This window comes from Moschus berezovskii, chromosome 25, assembly GCF_049115385.1.
Source record: "Moschus berezovskii isolate FMDL1 chromosome 25, NW_MosBer_1.0, whole genome shotgun sequence".
Lineage (NCBI taxonomy): Eukaryota > Metazoa > Chordata > Mammalia > Artiodactyla > Moschidae > Moschus > Moschus berezovskii.
Genome location: NC_142484.1, coordinates 48,230,146 through 48,252,965, shown reverse-complemented (window position 1 = coordinate 48,252,965; position 22,820 = coordinate 48,230,146).

Below are 22,820 nucleotides of genomic sequence, written 5' to 3'. Positions count from 1 at the left end.
TGGTGATGGACAGGGAGGCCTGGCGTGCTGTGATTCATGGGTTCGCAAAGAGTCGGACACGACTGAGCTACTGAACTGAACTGAACTGACTGATGTATATATATGGTTTTGTGTATGCATTTATCTTTGGCCGTGCTGGGTTTTCCTTGCTGCACACGTGCTTTCTCCAGCTGTGGTACGCAGGCTTCTCACTGTGGGGACTTCTCTAGTTGTGAAGCACAGGCCCTGGGTCACCGGGGCTTGGGTCACTGCGGTTCGCGGGCCTTAAAGACAAGCTCAACAGTTGCCGCGCATGGGCTTAGCTGCTCCCCAGCACATGGGATCCTCCCAGCCCAGGGACTGAACCTGCGTCTCCTGCATTGGCAGGCGGATTCTTATCCACTGAGCCACCAAGGAGAAAAAGGAATAAATCGATGATTTAAATGAATGAGTGAATAAAGAATGGCTGGAGTATTAACCACACTATATAACAGAAGTGCTCGTGTTTATCTGGAAAGGGCCTAGGCTGATGCGGTTTCCTAGCTAAGTGCCCGGAGAGGCCCCTTCCTGCAGCGGGTGAGAAGCGCCCGTTAGCTAAGGCTGCGCTGCCGCTGTGCGGCGGGCGCGGGCAGTGCCCGGGCGGGCGGGCCGGGCCGGTGGAGTCGGGAAGCGCCGTCCTCCGCCCCGCCGCCGCAGCCCCCTGCCCTCCCGCAGGGCGCGGGCGCGCAGTCCCGGAGGCTGGCAGGCCGGGTGAGCAAGTGGAGCTGCGTTCTCACGGCGCAGCTTGGGCTGCTCAGAGAAGCAGTCGCACCCTCCTCGTATGTACGTCCCGCCCCTTCCACGGCCCAGTTCAAGTTGCTTTGACCAGAAGTCAAGCACAGGGTCGCTTAAACAACAGAAACGTGTTGCTCACGGCTCCGGAGGCTGGAAATCTGAAATCAGGGAACCATGACAGTCAGAGTCGGCTGAGAGCCCGCTTCCTGGTTTGCAGCTGGCTGCCTTCCTGCTGTGTCCCGGCATGGAGAGAGAGATGACCTCTTTTAGGTCTCCTCTTCGAAGAGCACTGATGCCTCTCCTGAGGGCTCCATCCACAGGACGGAATCATCTCCCAAGGCCCCACCTGTAAAGATCATCACCCCGGGGACCCCACCTCGCGGACTGAGGAGGAGCGCAGCCATCGTGGATTAAGGTGGCGCAAGTGCACTGTCCCATCGCAGGACCTGGTGTTGTGTAGCCACTAAGTTGTGTCTGACTTTTTTGCGACTCCATGGACTGCAGCCCACCAGCTCCTCTGTTCATGGGATTTCCAGGCAAGAATACCATTCCCTTCTCCAGGGGATCTTCCTGCCCCAGAGATCAAACCCGCCTCTCCTGCATTGGCAGGCACGGAGTCTTTACCACGGAGCCACCAGGAAAGCCCTATCACAGGACCTGTGCATGCATGCTCAGGCGTGTCCCACTCCTTGTGACCCCATGGACTGTAGCCTGCCAGACTCCTCTGTCCATGGGGTTCTCCAGGCGAGATTACTGGAATGTGTTGCCATGCCCTCCTCCAGGGAATCTTCCCAACCCAGGTATCTCGAACCCGCATCTCCTGTGGCTTCTGCATTGCAGGCCTATTCTTTACCACTGAACCGCCAGGGGAGACCTCTCTCCCCTGCAGGCGGCTTTAAATGTGGTTAACCAACCAATATATTAATGAAAGGTAATTTGCCTCCAATAAAATAAATTAAAATTAAAAAATAAATAAATAAATAAATGTGGTTAAGCTCTTATCAGCGTCCCTGGAAGGAATAATGTGCTAGCTTGTTCCTCACAGGGTCTCCTGGCCAGTCCCCCAGACCACTGCTGGGTGGCCTGAGGCACTGGGAGCCAGGACACGTGGGTTCTAACCCCAGCTCAGGTCATTCCCTGCATCTAACCCCAGGTTAGCTGATTAATGTATTTGAACCTTAGTTAACTCCTCTGTAAAATAAACATGAAAATACCTTACCTGTCTAACAGGACTGCTGAAAGAATCATATGGTATATATATTGACTGTCCTTTGTAAACTTTAATGCACTATACACATGCAAAGTATTAGTCTCATTAAGTCCTACATATCTGAAAAGTGTATGAAATGGCAATTTAAAAGTGTGCTTTCGTGTTGTGGAATCTTTGCTGTCTCTGCTTGTCACCCACAAAACCCAAGGAATGACAAGCTTGTGCCCTTTTCCTTCTTTCACTTCCTTCTAATCAGATCATTGAAACAATAGTTATGAGCAAAGTCCAGCAACAAAAAATATTTATTTAGTGCCTATGATGTGCCAGGAATGATTCCAGCTGCTGGAGATACTAGAGATGAAAGCAAACAGGCTCCTGACCTCATACACGTGGGCCCGAGCAAGGGGGTGACACAGACGGTCCCTGCCCTCAGGAGCTCACAGTTTAGAGAGGGAAGTGGGAGTTAAACAATGACACAAAACTTAACTCACGCTAAGTATACAGAAAAGAAGGGAAATGCTTCATATTGTCTATAGTTTCTATCTTGGCCTTATAAACTCCCAATTCTAGTTGCTGGGAGTGTTAACTAAATGTCTAATATTTTCAAACTCCTTTCAGTCCAGTAGTTTGAATGAGTCTCCACCAGGCAGTGCTCAGAATCACCAGGAAAATGCTTAGCTTTTCAGACTGTCCTCCTGTCCCTCTGTTTCAGCTGCAAAAGTCACTCAGTCATGTCGGACTCAGTGAGTCTGTGGACTATAGCCTTCCAGGCTCCTCAGTCCATGGAATTCTCTAGACAAGAACACTGGAGTTGGTAGCCATTCCCTTCTCCAGGGAATCTTTCTGACCCAGGGATCAAACCTGGGTCTCCTGCATTGCAGGCAGATTCTTTACCATCTGAGCCAGCAGGGAAGCCCATACAAAGAATGTATAGTCAGATGCTTATACCTGTGCTTGGTACCAAGTAAGCACTCAGCAAAAATAGTGGTTATTTTCTCAACTTCCTCCTTCCTAGATGATTCCCAGATCATCAGTTCTTTAGCATACAACAGAATCATCTGGTGGGCCTGACTCCAGAGTTTCTGATCCAGTAGGTCTGCAACAGGGTTGGAGAATCCATACTTCTAACAAATTCCCAGGTGTTGCCATGAAGCTGCCCCAAGGATCAGACTCAGAATCACTGGTCTACCCCATTTTTTTTTGTTTCCTATTTAAGAAAGTATCATTAAGGTTTTTTTCCTTAACATGAAAACCATTGATCTTGGCTTCCTATCCTTAAGAAAATGTAGAAGCTTCAAACTGCATTTTTTACAGAGCCTTCCTTGATCAAATTCCACAGGCAGATAACAATATATTTAATATATTGCCTGTTCTGTAAGAAAGAAGAAGAAATAATATATACATCTAACTTCACTTATTGCCAAAAAGAAACTTAGGAGAGACAAACCAGAAACTAACAAAGAGAACTGTTTTCCTAGAGTTGGGCAGAAAGGACAGAAGATAGTGTCACTCTTCTTGGGCATACTATTGGTTTTGGGTGTGTGTGCAGCTTTCACTTTTGGAAGCATGCTATTTTTCATATTTAAAATTAAATTTAAAAGTTTGTGAGGAGGATCCTAGAATTGAATAAAAAGAGAAATAAATTAAAGTAACAGTATGGCTAGATGGATTAAATTATTAAGAATAAATGGATGACAGAGCTATATGGAAGAGGGCAAAAAGAGAATGAATCCAAATCGCTTGGAACACAGTACTTAGATATATGCCCTCAGTCAAAAGAAAAACAGAAATGCAAATGTACATTGTTTTGATAGTGATGTGGGTATAACAATTTTGAAACTATTTTGTGTGCAGTTTAGGACTCAGCAAATGAGTAAATACAGTGATGCTTTTGGAGGGCCAGATTTTCCACATAGGGAAAAGGAGATACAACATATGGAATGGGGAGAGGTAAGGGAGAACCTACGCTATTTGCTTAAAACTAGAAATATCAGTATGGAATCATTACTTTTAAAAATTAAATATATATTGTCACCCTGCTATTTAACTTATATGCAGAGTACATCATGAGAAATGCTGGGCTGGAAGAAGCACAAGCTGGAATCAAGATTGCCGGGAGAAATATCAATAACCTCAGATATGCAGATAATACCACCCTTATGGCAGAAAGTGAAGAGGAACTAAAAAGTCTCTTGATGAAAGTGAAAGAGGAGAGTGAAAAAGTTGGCTTAAAGCTTAACATTCAGAAAACTAAGATCATGGCATCTGGTCCCATCACTTCATGGGAAAAAGACGGGGAAACAGTGTCAGACTTTATTTTTTTGGGCTCCAAAATCACTGCAGATGGTGACTGCAGCCATGAAATTAAAAGACTCTTACTCCTTGGAAGGAAAGTTATGACCAACCTAGACAGCATATGAAAAAGTGGAGATGTTACTTTGCCAACAAATGTCCATCTAGTCAAGGCTATCTATGGTTTTTCCAGTGGTCATGTATGGATGTGAGAGTTGGATTGTAAAGAAAGCTGAGCATCGAAGAATTGATGCTTTTGAACTGTGGTGTTGGAGAAGACTCTTGAGAGTCCCTTGGACTGCAAGGAGATCCAACCAGCCCATCATAAAGGAGATCAATCCTGGGTGTTCATTGGAAGGACTGATGTTGAAGCTGAAACTTCACTTGATGCGAGGAACTGACTCATTTGAAAAGACCCTGATGCTGGGAAAGATTGAAGGTGGGAGGAGAAGGGGACGACAGAGGATGAGATGGTTGGATGGCATCACTGACTCGATGGACATGAGTTTGGGTAACCTCCAGGAGTTGGTGATGGACAGGGAGGCCTGGCGTGCTGAGGTCCATGGGGTTGCACAGAGTTGGACACGACTGAGCGACCGAACTGAACTGAATGCCATTTTCAGCAACATGGATGGACCTAGAGATTATCATACTAGGTGAAGTAAGTCAAACAGAAAAAGGGAAATATCATATGATAATCACTCATGTAGAATTTTTAAAAAAAATGATACAAATGAACTTATTTACAAAACAGAAAGACTCACAGACATAGCAAACAATCTTATGACTTAATACAGGGGATAGGTGGGAGGGGTAAAATAGGAGTTTGGGGTTAACAGATACACACTGCTACCTATGAAACAGAGAGATAACAAGACCTACTGTTTGGTACAGGGAACTATATTCAATATCTTGTAGTAAGTTAAATGGAAAAGAACCTGAAAAGAAGACATATATAGAGTGAATCACTTCACTGTTCACCTGAACAAACACAACACTGTATAAGTCAACTATACTTCAGTTTTAAAATGTACCCCAAAATGGGACATGTGAAAAAGAACAGGACCCAGCATGAATGGATTTCTACTGGTTAAATCATTGACAATTTGAGCAAAATAATAATAAAGAATAATGATAGTAATGGATTATAATACACTGGGGAAAAAAACCAAGACTCCATGAGTCCTTAATGATACTAAAAAAAAGAAAAAGAAACAAAGAAATGAATAATAAGGATAACAAGAAGCCTTTCTTTATAGTACTATAGAACATCAACTATTAAATGTGGAAGGAATAATAGAAAATCACTGTTTTTAAATCATCATACTAATATTTGGTTTAGATAAGAATTATCAAGGAATATTAAAACCATTAGGTGGAAGTTTGTTGAGTAAATTTCTCCTCAGAGCTTATTAACTTTAAGGAAAAAAAATGTGCTTTAACAGTAGGCAACACTATAGCTAAATAATCATAGTCAACGGGATAAGCTGGTATCACGTTTCCTGATGAGCTGAGCTGAAGGACACAGCGTCATTTAGGTCACATGCCTGCCAGAAGTGTATAACCAGAATTTAATCATGAGAAAACCATCAGCCAAACCTAAATACAAGGAAAAGCAAGTTGTTTATGCTTTTCACAAATATCAGTGTCAGAAGAGACAAAGAAAGGCTGGGGAACCACTCCAGATGAAAGGACATTAAAAGGACTCTGACAGCTGAACACAAGGCATGATTGGTTCTCTCATGGATGAACAATTAGGAAATCATGTCCACGTTGTTGTGAAGATCTCCAGATCATTTGGATAACTGCTAAACGTTTTTATCTGAGGGCCTAGTATATAGTATTATATCTTAGAATTATGATATAATTCTCTATCATTATTGGTCCGTGTAAAAGAATGTCTCTTTCCTCAGAGACAGATGCTCAAGTATTTAGGAGTAGACAGTTGTGGTGTCTGCAACTTGCTCTCAAATGGTTCATCAATAAAATAACAATATACATACAAATATATGGAGAGAGAGAAAGCAAATGTGGCAAAGTATTAGCAACTGGGGAATTTTAGTCAAAGATTTATGATAATTTATTGCTCTAATTTTGCAATTTTTGTATAAACTTAAAACTTTGGCAAAATAAAAAGGTGAAACAATTTTTTTTTGTCTTTAGGTGAAGTTCTCTCCCCAACTAGATGAAATAGAAAATCATTTTCCCTTTAAGCCCAGAGGTCTTCCACTAATCCTTTTTACTATTACACTTTTCTGTTGATAACTCTTCTTCCTCTGGCTTGTACATCAAGTGGAGAGAAGGTGAGGGGCACAAGTTTGATTTGGTGCATTTGCAGCGTCTCTGGGATATCCAATGAGACTCAGAGGAGATGTTTAGGCTGAGACGTGAATCAAGTGTCAGGTGGTGACACTCCTTTGGGAGTTGTTCTTGGGGGAGCTTGGGGAATAAGAGTATCACAATGAAGAAGACTAAGAAGTGGCACCCATGAAGGGCAAACCCAGGAACGCCATGTCTCAGGAGGTTTGGAAGGATAAAATTTCAGTTATGGAGGCCATGACCAACAGTGTGAGTGCTCCAAGGAGGAAAGCAGACATCTGAAAAGTTAACCAGATTTGACAAGCAGGTGGTCCCGGGGGACCTGGGCAAAGCAATTTCCGGAGGGGGCAGACAGTGGGATTGGTGTCGAAACCATGGTTGGGTGCCATGAAGGGATGAAATGTAGGGATGTAGGGAAGAAATGACTGAGTCTATAATTCTGCTAAGCCTACCTTGAAGACTAGGAGAGCAATGCTAGAGAATCTTAGTGACCGTTGGGTAAAGGCAGATTGATATTGTTGGATTTTTAAAGCTGGAAGGGATTTGCCTGTGGAGAGTGGAGGGTTGGAGAACTGACACAGAGGGATTCCTAGATTAGCAACAGCCCAGAGGAGTCCACGGGCTTCCCAGGTGGCTCTAGCAGTAGAAACCCACTTGCCAGTGTAGGAGACCAGGAGACCCAGGTTCGATCCTTGGGTCAGGAAGATCCCCTGGAGGAGGGCATGGCAACCCACTCCAGTATTCCTGCCTGGAGAATCCCATGGACAGAGGAGCCTAGCGGGCTACAGTCCACAGGGTCGCTCACACAGAGGAATCCACAGGCAGGGGATCTCAGCATGGTGGCAGAGCCAGCCCTGACGAGGTGAGAAGGGTATCTTTTCCTCGCAGTTGCCTGTGGTCCTCAGTCTTGCCTTCGGTCCTGGGTGCCCTTTCTCTATAGCATTTTCCTCTCCTCTCTCAAAAGCGAACCAGAGCATTCCCTTCTTCCCTAATATCTCCCCTGACGAGCCACCCACAGCCTCACAGGATCCCACAAAGCAGAGGACTGTTACCGGTAGGACTCAGAATTTGGAGTCAGCAGACAGCTTTGTTTTTGTTTTTTGGGCTTGACCTACTGTGTTATCCTTCCCAAGCAGCAATTTCCTCCTCTTTAAAATGGGAAAATATACTCTATTTCATAGGTTTTTCTGAGAATAACAATATATGAAGACACTTTAAAAACTCTAAGGGAAATGTGATTAAGTAGCTTCCATTTTTCATTTTTTGTTGTGTGTATATGTGTTTGTTTTGGTCTATTTGTTATTATTGTGGCAAAGATTCATCCCGCAGTTATTTATCAAAGGCCCACCTTTGTGCCCAACCCTCTTCTCTCAGGATCCAGCAATGTTCCAGTGACCAGGAGTTCTTGAAGTTGTCAAGAACATTATCTGCAGCCACTGGTTTCTGACTGGGCAGCTTCACCCAGGATCATGTGCCATATGAAAAATACACTTAAAATATGAAAAATATTCACAGCCTAAAAGTTCTGAGTTACATTTTATTCAGTGGGAATTTTTAGGACTCAAGCCCAGGAGGCAGCATCTCAAGTAACCCTGAGAGAACTGCTCTGAGGAGGCAAGGGGGGAGGGGTTAGGTTATATAGAAGTTTCACAGCAAAGGGCAGGTAGTGTGAATATCGAGAGATTATTGGTAAAGAAAGCCAGGTATCCCATGTTAAGGAGTTCAGTGCTTTTAACAGAGGAGCCTAGAGTGCTGCAGTCCATTGGTCGCAGAGTTAGACAACACGACTTAGCAACTCAACAGCAACAAGAACAAAATGCTTGGGGAGATGGAAAAAAGCTCAGGGTCCTTTCTGGATTCCCTCAGGCTCACCGGCTCATATTGGAGAGTTGCAATCACTGTGACATCCTTGTTTCCTGATATGGCAGGGAATATGCCAATTTTGAGGGAGGATAAGCAAAAAGGCGTGTCAACACGGACATGGACTCTACTCGTGGGTTGGAATTGTGAGTCAATGGGAGCTAGTTGGCTATTATCACAATGAGGTTGTGATTTCTCAATCAGCTTGTAATAATCTAATTTTCCACTAGGTGACAGCAGAGCCCATGGTATTATCTTAATCATTGTTTCCCCCAACAACTAGGTTTGAGAATCCTCTGGAAGAAGATCCTGCCATTCTGGAGGGAGTAATTACTGCTAAAACGATGATACATGGCTTTGAGATGTCACGGTTGGTCTCCTGAGAGAGCTAAACTCCAGATTTTAAAAAAATGACTTTTAGTTTTTGACACTCTAAGTCACTTGAATTTATGGAAACAACTACAACAATAATTTTAAAAGCTGTGGTTTATTAAGCGTTTGCTACATGTCGGGCTTTGTTACAAGGCTTCGGAGCCCTTGAGACAACTCTACTTCCTAGAGGTTTCTCAGGGACAGAAAGTCCCTCCTTTAACGAAGAGCTAAGCCTTTCCCAAGCTTCTCCTGTAACCATAGCACTAACTGCATAAACATATCCTCACAGTTTAAGTACCCTGCCTGGGAGAGGAGGAGTTTGGTTAAGCATTTTACAGCTTAGTCAAGAGTGCTTTACAAGGTTGTATAAACAATTTCAATTATAACTGGTGTTTCTCAGAGCATTTGTCTTCTTTTCTATAAACCTTTTTTCCCTTGGTTGGATTGTTAACCCTTGGCTGGGTCCCCTGCTGGTGGCCCATCTGGGGAGTGGAGGTGAATTTCAAAGTGACTCAATGGAGTCTTCTAAGAGGCCAGACAGAATGAGTTTGACTCACCACAGCACAAAGCCTTAAGCATCAGCAGGAAGAGGGAATCAGAGCGAGTGGCTGCCCTTTGACTGTCCCGTAAATGACTCCTACCTAAATGACTTGCTCTGCTTGGGTCTTGGGCCCAAGCAGAGCAAGGACTGAGAATTAAAATGCCAGGGCTGTTCTGGAACACACTGATGCACAAGCCGGCTTGCTTTGGACTTTTTCTATCAGAAACCAGAGAGCCATTCTAGCTGGCTCCTACACAGCCTCCTGCACAGCTATTTAATTTTTTGGACTTTTTCCTCTAACTGAAAGAATTGTAAGCATAGACAAAGTTTCAAAAGGCATAATAGGGCATACCATTAAAAAAAAGCAAGTTTTCCCTCCCACACTTGTTCCCCACAGGCACCCACTGTAACTGCAGTTATCAGTTTTCAACGCTGTGCAGCTTTGGCACCCAGAGAGAACCGCTGTGTTCAGCAGACTCACAGAAGAGATGCCGGCTCCTGCCAAATCAACTAGAGGCAGCTCAGATAGCAGAGTCTGTTAACGTATGAACAGCTCCTCTTGGTTCTTAGAGGCTAGTGGATATTGGAATGTGGGGAAATGAGCCAGAGAAAACTGGCAGTTAATGAGAAAATAGCCTTATTAGTACACACAGACTGATGTGCCTTGGGAAAATTCAGTGTACTATTCCTATGGAAATGGCATGTTTTCAGATGAAGGTTTAAAAATACAGGTAAGTATATCTTCTCTGTAAATACATATAAACACATACATAAGTGCACTCGTGTGTGCATGCTTAGCCATTCAGTTATGTCTGACTCTTTGAGACCCTTTGGATTATAGCACTCCAGTCCCTCTGGTCCATGGGATTCTCCAGGCAAGAATACTAGAGTGAGTAGCCATTCCCTTTTCCAGGAGATCTTCCCAACCCAGGGATCAAACCTACGTCTCCTGTGTCTCCTGCATTTCAGGGGGATTCTTTACCTGCTGAACCATCAGAGAAGCTGAAAGTGCATATATGTATTTGTTAATATATATTTGATGCAGTTCTTCCCTACAATGTGAACCCAAGAATTAGCAAACAATGTCTCCAGGAGAGAAAAGCTGAGGTTCCTAGGTTTTACCAGGAGCCTGATCCCAGAAGGTCAGCTGGAACCATGAGAAGGAGCAGCCACTGCAGAGTGGCAGCCAGGCTGGGCACGCATACCCCAGGGAGCACATTCACTGGTGGACCACGTAGTTGACTCCTGGCATAATTATAGAGTCCTGTTGGAGCCTCAAAGATTGTCTCAAGTTTGTCAGTAAATTATTTTGTTGTTGTTTTGTTACTAAGTCATATCTGACTCTTTGCAACTCCATGGACTGTAGCCCACAGGGCTCCTCTGTCTGTGGAATTTCCCAGGCAGATGTACTGGAGTGGGTTGCCATTTCCTCCTCCAGAGGACCTTCCGACCCAGGGATCAAACCTGTGTGTCTGTATTGGCAGGTGGATTCTTTACTGCTGAGCCACCAGGGAAGCCCATCAGTAAACCATAGATAACGCTAAATACAATTCCTCTGTGCCTCATCTTTCCCAGCACAGCTCCTTCTGGGAGCTGGAGTGATTATGGACCTCTGAGGGCAGGTTCAGGGGTCTAGCAGCTTACAGACCCCAAGCTGCAACCACTTTCTCTCCTGGGGCCTCTTTTGAATCTAACAATTCCCAACTTCTGGGGTTCTTGAACATAAAAAAGCTAATTCTACCTCTAGCCCAGTCAATAAAACTCCTTACCCTCCTTCTAAGATTGGTTGTCCCAAATGCCTATACAGTAAGTCCCCTACATACGAATGAATGCCATTCTGAGAGCATGCTCATTAAGTACCAATTTGTTCATAAGTCCGACAAAGTTAGCCTAGGTACCTAACTAACACAATCAGCTACACAGTACTATGCTGCAATAGTATTTTTGACACAAATAATACATAAAAAACAAACAAAAAATAAAGAAAATATTTTGAATCTTACAGTACAGTACCTTGGCAAGTATAATAGGCCAGTACGACAGCTGGCATACAGGGGGACATTAACATCTTTGAAAGTTCACAGCTTAAGTTTTATATGTGGGGGCCTTACTGTATTACCTTTCTTAAATGAACTGCACTCAGTAACACTGAGGAAAGTTACTGCTCATAAGGGTGTCTCAGGATAATTCTTCTGGACCCCTTCGAATCCCTAGCATGTCAACTGTAGCGCAAGAAAAAGAAGAAAATAAAACTCCCCTGTGACACTCAACTGGAAATTTCTAGTGGTTGTTCTGGATATATAGGTAAAATCTTTTATTAGAGCTAGTAATAATTCATTTGAAAACCTTTTGTGGGTAGACAATCATGATTTTTATTTATTTAATCTTCTAAATCTTCTAGGATGAAATTAAATAATAATAGTGGTAGCTGGCTTGTCTTCCTCCTACCATTAGCAGAATACCTCTAGTATTTGACCATAAAAAATGATGCATGCTATTGATTTAGGATAGGAATTTGTATGGAGGGAGTATCTTCCTATTCTAAGTTTATCAATTGCTTTGGTTGTAATTTATAGAATAAATTGTCAGTTGCTTGATTTTCATTTCTGTCCACATGGGTGACACTGGAACTAGACCTTGGCTAGGGAATCTCATAGCTTTGTTGCATTAACTTGTCAAACTGCCTAGAATGTAGCAGCTGATCAATGAATTAATTATCATAGCTATTGTTAATAATTCTATCCTTGAATGGGATCATAGTGAAAAGTCTCCTTAAAAAGGACTTGTGAATGATTACAAGTGTTAAATCTCTCATTATTCAGTTCAGTTCAGTTCAGTTGCTTAGTCGTGTCTGACTCTTTGCGACCCCATGAACCACAGCACGCCAGGCCTCCCTGTCCATCACCAACTCCCGGAGTTCACTCAAACTCATGTCCATCGAGTCGGTGATGCCATCCAGCCATCTTATTCTCTGCTGTCCCTGTCTCCTCCTACCCCCAATCCCTCCTAGCATTAGACTCTTTTCCAGTGAGTCAACTCGTCACATGAGGTGGCCAAAGTACTGGAGTTTCAGCTTTAGCATAAGTCCTTCCATTCTCGTTATTAGAGAAATGCAAATAAAACTACAATGATATATCACTTCACACCGGTCAGAATGGCCATCATAAAAATCCACAAACAATAAATGCTGGAGAGGGTGTGGAGAAAAGGGAACACTCTTGCACTGGTGGTGGGAATGTAAATTGATACAGCCACTATGGAAGATGGTATGGAGATTCCTCAAAAAACTGGGAGTAGAACCACCGTATGACCCAGCAATCCCACTGCTTGGCATATACCCCGAGGAAATGGATAAAAAAACTGTGGTGCATATATACAGTGGAATATGACTCAGCCATTAAAACAAACACATTTGAATCAGTTCCAATGAGGTGGATGAACCTAGAGCCTATTACAGAGTGAAGTGAGTCAGAAAGAAAAACAAGTATCATATATTAATAAGTATATATGAAATCTAGAAAGATGGCACTGAGGAACCTATTTACAGGGCAGCAACAGAGACTCAGACACAGAGAACAGACTTATGGATGTGGCCTGGGGGAGGAAGGAGAGGCTGGGACAGATGGAGAGAGTAACATGGAAGCATATACACTACCATGTGTAAAATAGAACCAGTGGGGATTTGCTGTATGACTCGGGGACTCAAACCAGGGATCTTAACAACCTGAAGAGGTAGGAAGGGGTGGAAGGTGGGAGGGAGGTTCAAGAGGGAGGGGAGCATGTATGCCTATGGGTGACATGTTGATGAATGGCAAAGGGCAATAAAATGTTGGGAAGCAATTTTCCTTCAATTAAAAATAAATAATCTTTGGGGGGGGAAGTATTCAATCTAAGGCTATCTAATAAACATTCTAAGGCCACTGTGCACTTTTTTTCTTTTCTGACAGCAAGAGCCATTTATTTAGTAGCTACTCCATGTCAGGTACATCATTTCTTTTAAGCTTTCTAACTGTAAGATAAAACTATTATTATTTTTACAATTTTTATTTTGTTTTGGGGGTATAGTCAATTAACAAACAATGTTGCGATAGTTTCAGGTGAACAGTGAAGGCACTCAGCCATACATATACATGTATCCATTCTCCCCCAGACTCCCTCCCATCCAGGCTGCCACATAACCTTGATGTGCTCTTTCTTCAAGGGTGGTGGGGTGACCATCTCTCCTACATTGACCAGGATTGAGGGTTTCCAGAGACAAGGGCTAGATGTGCATTTCTATCATCTGGTGCTGTTTTCCACATAAGGTCCCTTGTAGTCATCTCAATTTAGCATGTTCAAAACCAGACTCAACATGCTAGCTTTCAGATATGAATATTTCTATCTTTCCCATCTCTGCCAAAACCAGTACCATCCCCGCCAGCCTAGGCTTAAATGTCAGAGTTATATCACTCCCTCCTCCCATCTGGCCAATTCTAGCGTTGTGCTTTGATCACCTCTGCAGAGCACCCCTGCTATTCACCTGACATCAGGCCTCCTCACATGGCGTTTGTATCGCAGGGTTTATTAGCTCAGCACCCTGCACTCAGGCTGGGCCCCACCTGATTACCCTCTGCATTGCTGCTTATGTCTTCTTAGAACTGAGATCCAGTCATAGCAGTTCCTGGAAGATCAGGGGTTCTCGACTGGGATGTCCCCCAGAATCACCCAGGAGTTTTGAAATACTGAACTGCGAATGAGACTTAGTCTCTGGGAGTAGGATAAGGGCGTGTGTGTTTTGAGAAAGCCCCTCAAGCGATTCTGATGATTGAGTCACTGCCTGAACCGGACCTCAATGCCTAGTGAATAAATCTCAGCTTTTTTATCTTGATACTTCAGGCACCAATTTTTTGCTTTGAGCCTTACCTCCCTTGTTCTTTACATACCCCAAAGTCTGCCCCGACTGATGATGACAGTCACTGTTTCCTGAACGCCTCCCAACGTTACACCTTTCATCAGTTTGTTCCTGCTTACCAGGAATACCCTTTCTTCTTTGTTTCTGTTTCTCTTAATTATAACTTTTACTCAAGGATAAGTTTTAATGAGACTGATTTAGAAAAAAATACATTTAAAGTGCTTAGAATAGTTCTTGAGTGTTGATAAACCCTCCATAAATACTAGTGGAAGTTTTTATTGTGAGAATATAAATTAAAAATTTCTACCTCCATGAATCTTTACCTTCCCCTAAGTCAAAACTATGCTCTCCTTCTTTTTTGGTTTCCATTGCACTTGTTTCTACTCCTTTAGGGTACTTGTCAGATTCTATTTCCTTTTCTACTTATTTTTACCCTTCCTTCACTTCTCCTGGTAAGTGCAATCTTGTTGGTGAATTCTGTGTTGGTCATGGAACACATTATATTCAAAACCCTAGAGTCCCCACTTAGTCTTGTTTACAGTATATTCTCATATTTTTACTCCTTTAAATTGAGTTCTAAATGATCTATATTACTTGCAATCCAAGCAGTCCCATATGTTAAAGGGCATTTCCAGCCTTCTTGCCTAGCATGTTTTAGTCTCAGAACTGAGCAGGGGAGAAGCCTGACTCAGAGTCCTTTAAATTAAAAGTAGCGAGAGATTTTCACTTAGGGCTGGGAGAAGGAGACATCAACATGAGCAGAGTACCAGCAGTCTGCCAGGACTCTCTGGCCTGTCTGCCCTTGGAGCAGCTGTGTAGTGTGGGGCTGCTGCTGACCTGTCTTGTCTTCTTCCCTCCTGCTGTTTTCTTAATGTCAATTTTACATCTGACATTTGGTTAGCGCACCTTTCCAGTTGTTCCTGAGCCTTGTAAAGAGGAAACAGGTCACTGGGTGGCAGTTCCAGGTACTCAAATTTCCCTCTGAGAATTCAAGACCAGAGCTGCTGAGCAAGGGCAGAATTTGTGATGGTGTTAGCTGGGCTCTTTGAAAAGCATAACACTGTTAAAAGTGAAAATACATAGATCTGTTGTTACTGTCAGCCAGGCAGCTATTTAAATTGTTTTCGAAGGATGAATTTCAAAGAGCAGTGTGTGTGTGGTCAGTCACTCAGTCATGTCTGACTCTTTGAGATCCCCTGTAGCCCACCAGGCTCCTCTGTCCATGGGATTTTCCAGGCAACATTGGAATGTATTGCTATTTACTTCTCCAGGGGATCTTCCCTACCCAGGGATCAAACTGACATCTCCTGTGTTTCCTGCATTGGCAGGTAGATTCTTTTACCACTGAGTCACCTGGGAAGCCCTTCAAAGAGCAGCGGCCTTACCCAAATCCGTACTCCTGGCGGGGGTGACAGTACTGGCCCATCATTACGTCCCTGTGAAGAGCAGCAGAAATGTAGATCCAGTCTGCTGGGACACGGGGCAAGAGTGGCTCTCTAGGCACATGCTCCTGTGTTGGAAGGTGACTAGCACTGTGCAGAGGGTGGCCATATGTCTTACTATTCAAGCTGGGGCCTCCCAAACAACAGAGTAAATTGGGGCTATCCCCAAAAACTAGGACCTTAGCTATCAGAGTATAGACCATCCCACTGGAGATGCGGTCAGAGGCAGCCATTCTTTTCAACTGCAGTGTAGTGTTAGAAGAGAAGGTGTGAATCCTGAGAGCAAGTACAGTGATCCTCTGGTCGTGCCAGATTAATCTGGAAGTGACCGAGCTATTCAGTAAGTCTCTGTACTGTGACCTAATGTAAAAGTAGGCTTCTCAATTGAAAGAAAAAGTCAGGTATTGGGTCGGCTGAGAAAAGTTAGGCTCCGTGACAACGGAGAGGTGTGGATTCAGCCTGTACACTGAACTGGGAGTGTGTGTGTGTGTGTAGGTGGGGGGGTCATCACACTGACTGGGAATGTGTGGGAGTGTGTGTGTGTGTGAGGGGGGTCAGTTCACACTGACTGGGAGTGTGTGTGTGTGAGTGTGCAAAGGTGGGGGGGTCATCACACTGACTGGGAGTGTGTGTGTTTGTGTGTGTGTGTGAGTGTGTAAAGGTGGGGTCATCACACTGACTGGGAGTGTGTGTGTGTGTGTAGGTGTAGGTGGGGTGTCACCACCCTGACTGGGAGTATGTCAGAGTGTGTGTGTGTGTCTAAGTGGGGGGGGGGTCATCACACTGACTGGGAATGTGTGTATGTGTGTGTGTGTGTGTGTATGTGTATGTGGGGGTCATCACACTGACTGGGAATGTGTGTGTGTGTGTGTGTATGTGTATGTGGGGGTCATCACACTGACTGGGAATGTGTGTATGTGTGTGTGTGTATGTGTATGTGGGGGTCATCACACTGACTGGGAATGTGTGTGTGTGTGTGTGTGTATGTGTATGTGGGGGTCATCACACTGACTGGGAATGTGTGTGTGTGTGTGTGTATGTGTATGTGGGGGTCATCACACTGACTGGGAATGTGTGTGTGTGTGTGTGTATGTTATGTGGGGGTCATCACACTGACTGGGAATGTGTGTGTGTGTGTGTAGGTGGGGGGTCATCACACTGACGGAATGTGTGTGTGTGTGTGTGTATGTGTGTGTAGGTGTAGGTGGGGTGTCACCACCCTGACTGGGAGTGTGTGAGTGTGTGTGTGTGTGTGTAGGTGTAGGTGGGGTGTCACCACCCTGACTGGGAGTGTGTGAGTGTGTGTGTGTGTGTGTGTAGGTAGGGGGTCATCACACTGACTGCATCTACTGCTTTCTGGCTTCTCCAGTAAAGTGGTCCTTCCAGGGCCTCCCCAAATCCTGACCTTATCCTCAGGGTTCAGTCAGAGGTGGGCTGCTTTGGGAAGTATTCTTGAAAGTGAAAGTGAAGTCGCTCAGTCATGTCCAACTCTTTGCAACCCCATGGACACCAGGATCCTCCGTCCATGGGATTTTCTAGGCAAGAGTACTGGAGGGGGTTGCCATTTCCTTCTCCAGGGAATCTTCCCGACCCAGGGATCAAACCCAGGTCTCCTGCATTGTAGACAGACTCTTTACCGTCTGAGCCACCAGGGAAGTCCTTCAGTTCAGTTCAGTTCAGTTCAGTCGCTCAGTCGTGTCCAACTCTCCACGACCCCATGAATCACAGCACGCCAGGCCTCCCTGTCCATCACCAACTCCCGGACCTTCAAATCCCATGACTTTCCCTTTCCTGAGAACTGCTATGCCTTATCTACTACAGACTTTGAGATTTAAGGGGAAATGTATCACCAGCCCAACTAGAAGGCACCTCTACTCATTTTTAACCCTCGTTGCACTGAGAAGTTCTCCAGTCCAGTTGGCCCATGACATATACAGCTGTGTGTGGGTAAGTGCTCTTGTATATGGACTGTTTTTTCTTCCCAAGGATTGGGCAAATGAACTATATATTATTGTCTCTCTTCCATCTAAATGATTCAGTCATTGATGAACAGTTGTTGATTTTGAGAAGCGTATTTTGTACGTGGAACTATTCTGGCTTTTTTCCCCAAATAGAAGCGCTATTAACTTTAGTAAAAATTACCTGAACTCTCTCTGTACTTCTCAACACAATACCGAAAAACCTATCCTCATCTGGTTATTGATTATCAGACTTCTTAGAGGCATGGGGGCATGAAGTCAGTGTTTTAGCTTGCAGAGTGATGCTGGCAGCCTAAGGTTTGCAGTGGAAATGATACTCTAGGGATGGTGAGTACAAATACCATGTGAAAAATTTTATGTGGTTATCTAGATACATAAAGGGAACTAGTTTACTTTTCTGGCTAACTTGGATTACATAGAGATACTTACCAAAAATTGTAATAAATGGATGTCTCATTACTTAGAGAGCAAAAGAGCTTGGGCAGTATCATGTTGTATTGACTTACTTCACAAAGTTGGGTCCATGGACCAACAGCACCCTTGTCTTTTTAAAATGTAGAATCTTAGGCCCTATCCCAGATCTACTATAAACCAGAATCTATACTTTTAAAAGAACACCAGGTGAGTGGCTTGCACATTCAAGTTTGAGAAGCATCATTGTAGGGAATAACATGAGAGAGCCTGATGGAATTTCTCTACTCTTTAACAGCAGTTCTCAAAGTGTGGTCCATAGATAGTGACAGCATCATCACCACCTGGGGCTTTTAGACTTAGGAATTCTCGGCTCCCACCACAGACCTACTGACTCAGAAACCCTGAGGGTGTGTCCCAGCTATTTGCATTTTAACAAGCCCACCAGGGTGATTCTAATGCATGTTAAAGTTTGAGAGCCACAGTTTTAAAGCAGAATTTCCTAAAATTTGATTTTTGGAATAGTAAAGTCTCTGTAAACAGATGTTATGTGAAAAGGGTTCCATGGTCAAATAAGTTTGAGAAGCACCAGATTAAACAAAACTCAACAGTTGTATTTAAAAAGAAGTGTTTTGTAGCCTTTAATATGTTGATATGCATGGCCATATCCAAAAGGGTGGTATAGAATGCAAATGCATTTGACATCAGAATCATTTTTCATAAATTACCACAAGGATCTGTGCTCATCATCCCTACAGTGAGTGTTGCCCTTATTTGTGTGATTCAGGGGCAAGAATGATAAGCTGCGTATATTCTTTCTGCTCAGATCTCATTGGCCCGAGTCCAGTCATATAGCAGAGATCTCAGTTTCCATGTGCAAAAGCTGTACTTCAATGAAAGAAAAAGAAGAAACAATCAGAGAAGTAATCTCTGCTGTAGCAAAGATATCAATAAACTGTAGAAGTGGGCGTGCGGGGGCATGGAAATAGCAATTTGCTTGAGGAATATTCACTTAAGGTATTAAGTTACGACTGTGTGTTACTCTAGCCCTGAGACAAAGTTCTGTTGTAAAGCAGACTTTTTAAAAATTAATTTTTACTGGAGTTTACTTTACAATGTTGTGTTAGTTTCTACTGTACAGCAAAGTGAATCAGCTATATATATACGTATGTCCCCTTTTCTGGATTTCCTTTCCATTTAGGTCACCACAGAGCACTCAGTAGAGTTGCCCAAGCTGTACAGTAGGTTCTTGTCAGTTGCACACAGTATCAACAGTGTGTGTATGTCAATCCCATTCTCCCAATTCATCCCACCCTTGCCTTCCCCTTTTGGTGTCCATGCATTTGTTCTCTACATCTGTGTCTCAATTTATGCTTTGCAAACAAGTTCATCTGTACCATTTTTTCTAGATTTCACGTATATCTGTTATTGTGTATTTGTTTTTCTCCTTCTGACTTACTTCGCTCTGTATGAGAGTCTCTGGGTCCGTCCACATTTCTACAAATGACCTAATTTCATTCCTTTTTATGGCTGAGTAATATTTCCTTGTATATGCACACCACATCTTATTTATCCATCCCTCTCTTGATGGACATCTGGGCTGTGTCCACTGCCTGACTACTGTGAATTGTGCTGTAATGAGCATTGCGGTGCATGTGTCTTTTGAATTATGGTTTTCGGCTAGATCATATGGTAGTTCTGTTTTTTTAAAGCACAACCAACCAATATAATATTGTAAAATAATTTGCCTCCAATAAAAAATAAATTAATTACTTAAAAAAAATAAAATAAATAAATGTCAAAAAAAAGCACACTTTTTAAATGTTTCCTGCTTTATATTTCTTTCTCAACCATAAAAGAAGATAATTATAAAGACAATAGGTGGTTTAGTGGCAAATCTTTATAAATCCATTAAATATGTTTCAAGAGTCTGGCAAGGAACCAATCCCTGTGAATATTGGCAGTTAACAACACATTCTTCTATTGGTTTGGATAGTATACAGGAGAAGAGCTTTTACGAAGAGGGTGATTCTTTGACCACTCTGTTGTAACAACCTGGAATTCAGCCCGTGTGCTCTAACAGCTTCATTTTTCCAGAGTATGCCTGAAGAAATCAAATGGTAATCAAGTGGTATGGCAATTGAGAGGCACTGTTTTGTATAATATGAAGCTGTAATTTATGGTCAACTCCAAAAGGTACCCTCTTATGCTTGGGAAACCTAAGTGCCATGAGTGGAAAGTCTACTCTGACCCCATCTCTACTGTACTAGTTGAAGTCCAGAAGTATGAGACCAAGTGAATTTTATGCACAGAGATATAGATTTCAGAATCAAGGTTTCTTTTGTTTCTTTGTTTTTACACTTTTAAAAATTGAAATAGAGTTGATTTACAATGTTTCAGGTGGACAGCATAGAGATTCCGTTTCATATGTACATATATATATATATTCTTTTCCAGATTCTTTTCTAGTATAAGTTATTCAATTCAGTTTAGTCACTCAGTGATATCAACTCTTTGTGACCCCATGGACTGCAGCATGCCAGGGTTTTCTGTCCATCACCAACTCCTGGAGCTTACTCAAACTCGTGTCCATCAAGTTGGTGATGCCATCCAAGCATCTCATCCTCTGTCATCCCCTCCTCCTCCTGCCTTCAGTCTTTCCTACCATCTTGTAACAGGTTATTACTAGATGTTAAATAAAGTTCCCTGTGCTATACAGGTCCTTGTTTATCCATTTTACATATAGTACTGTGCATCTGTTAATCCCAAACTCCTGATTTATCCCTCCCCACCCCTTTTCCCCTTTGATAACCATAAGTTTATTTTCTATGTCAGAATCAAGTTGTGGTAATTGACATGTAAATAAAGATTATAATTAAGAGCCTTACTTTTAAACATCTAAATGTTGTGATATAAATAACTTTGTTTTTTATTTCCTTCAAGAGCCACATTTGAATGATGGCCAATGAAGACTAAAGTCAAACTTTTAGAAGGTAAAGAATTTCTTGATGCAGTTAATGTAGATTCAAAGAGCTGATTAGACTATAAATTAGAAAACATTTATATTATGCAAAAAGAACTGTTCCTTGGTGAATTTCTTACTTCTCTAACTTAATACAATAGCCTGTCTTTAAGAAGTCCATCACTGATCTAATCTATTATAAAATGGATACAGTCTATTGAGAAAATCAAGTCAAAGTATTTAGCCATTTTATGAAGGGAAAATAAAACAATGAACAATTATGTGTTATTACGATTGAGAAAATTGATAGGAACAGAGCCATATAAATGAAGTCTAATGTGATTGGCTATAGCCTGGCCTTAAAGGAAACAGGTTGGTGACAGTTTTTTTTAAGGGTATCTTTTTGTAAGGACTTCTTATCTTAAAGGGCTTCCCTGGTGGCTCAGATGGTAAAGAACCTGCCTGCAAAGCAGGAGACCTGGGTTTGATCCCTGGGTCGGGAAGATGCCCTGGAGAAGGGAAAGGCAACCCACTCCAGTATTCATGCCTGGAAAATTCCATGGACAGAGGAGCCTGGAGGGCTACAGTCCATGGGGTCACAAAGAGCTGGACATGACTGAGCAACTAACACACTTGTCTTACAAACTTCTGAGGACGTGAGCTGGAATGCAAGTTTCTGACTGGAACATTTCCTGTCTCCTACATGGAAGCTTTCTACATTCATGCCACTTTTTACTAGAAAAAGCAGGCTATGTGCTTGTATGAATTTTCTCTAATGAGGTCCACTGGGGATCGGTACCTCTTAGGCAGATTTCCCTAGTGAGGTATGGTTGGTTCTACTCCTTCCCAAGGCGGCTGGTATCACCCAACAACGTTATTAAGTTGTGAGCCAGCTCCTCAGATCACCATGGAGAGCGTTCTAAGTAGCAGGAATGCTAGGATTCCTCAGGTCTCACATATGTCTCTGCTGACCTACTTACCATAAGCAAGTCTTTCACGTACTCCCTTTGAACTGTGATAAAAAGTAGGCTACACAAGAGCTGACAGGGACGGCGTATCAGATCAAATCCCTAACCAGAGCCTGATGTTAAAATCGTGAAACAGAGGGGACTTATCAAGTTAGATTTTACATGTGAGAATAATGAATTCTTACTGTCCAGAGAAAACCCTGACTTCTGTACTCAGCGTGACAATAGTTTCATTAGAAGACAACACAGATTAAATCACTTCCTTGTAGGTTAATGTTTAACCAATACACAATACTTAAAATGGAAAGAAGCACATTTCTGAAAGCAATTTTTTTCCTTTTGAGCCTTTTAGAAGGACACCTGGGATTTATTTCAAGCTTTAAAGCCTTCTTACCATTTACATTGGGCTTTCCTGATGGCTCAGCAGTAAAGAATCCACCTGCCAATGCAGGAGATACAGGCTTGATCTCTGCTTAGGGAAGATCCTCTGGAGGAGGAAACGGCAACCCTCTCCAGTATTCTTGCCTGGGAAATCCCATGGACAGAGGAGCCTGATGGGCTACAGTGCACGGGGTCACAGAATCGGACATGACTTAGCAACTAAAGTACAACAACCATTTATATTAAATACCAAGAGAAGTAAATAATGTGGGAAAATAAGTGTGGGCTTCCTAGCACTTGCCATAATCACTTTTTCTACTGCCCTTCACAGAGTAATATTTTCAGAGGACAATGTTGAATATGTGAGTTCAGTTCAGTTCAGTCGCTCAGTCATTTCCTACTCTTTGTGACCCCATGGACTCTATGCCAGGCTTCCCTG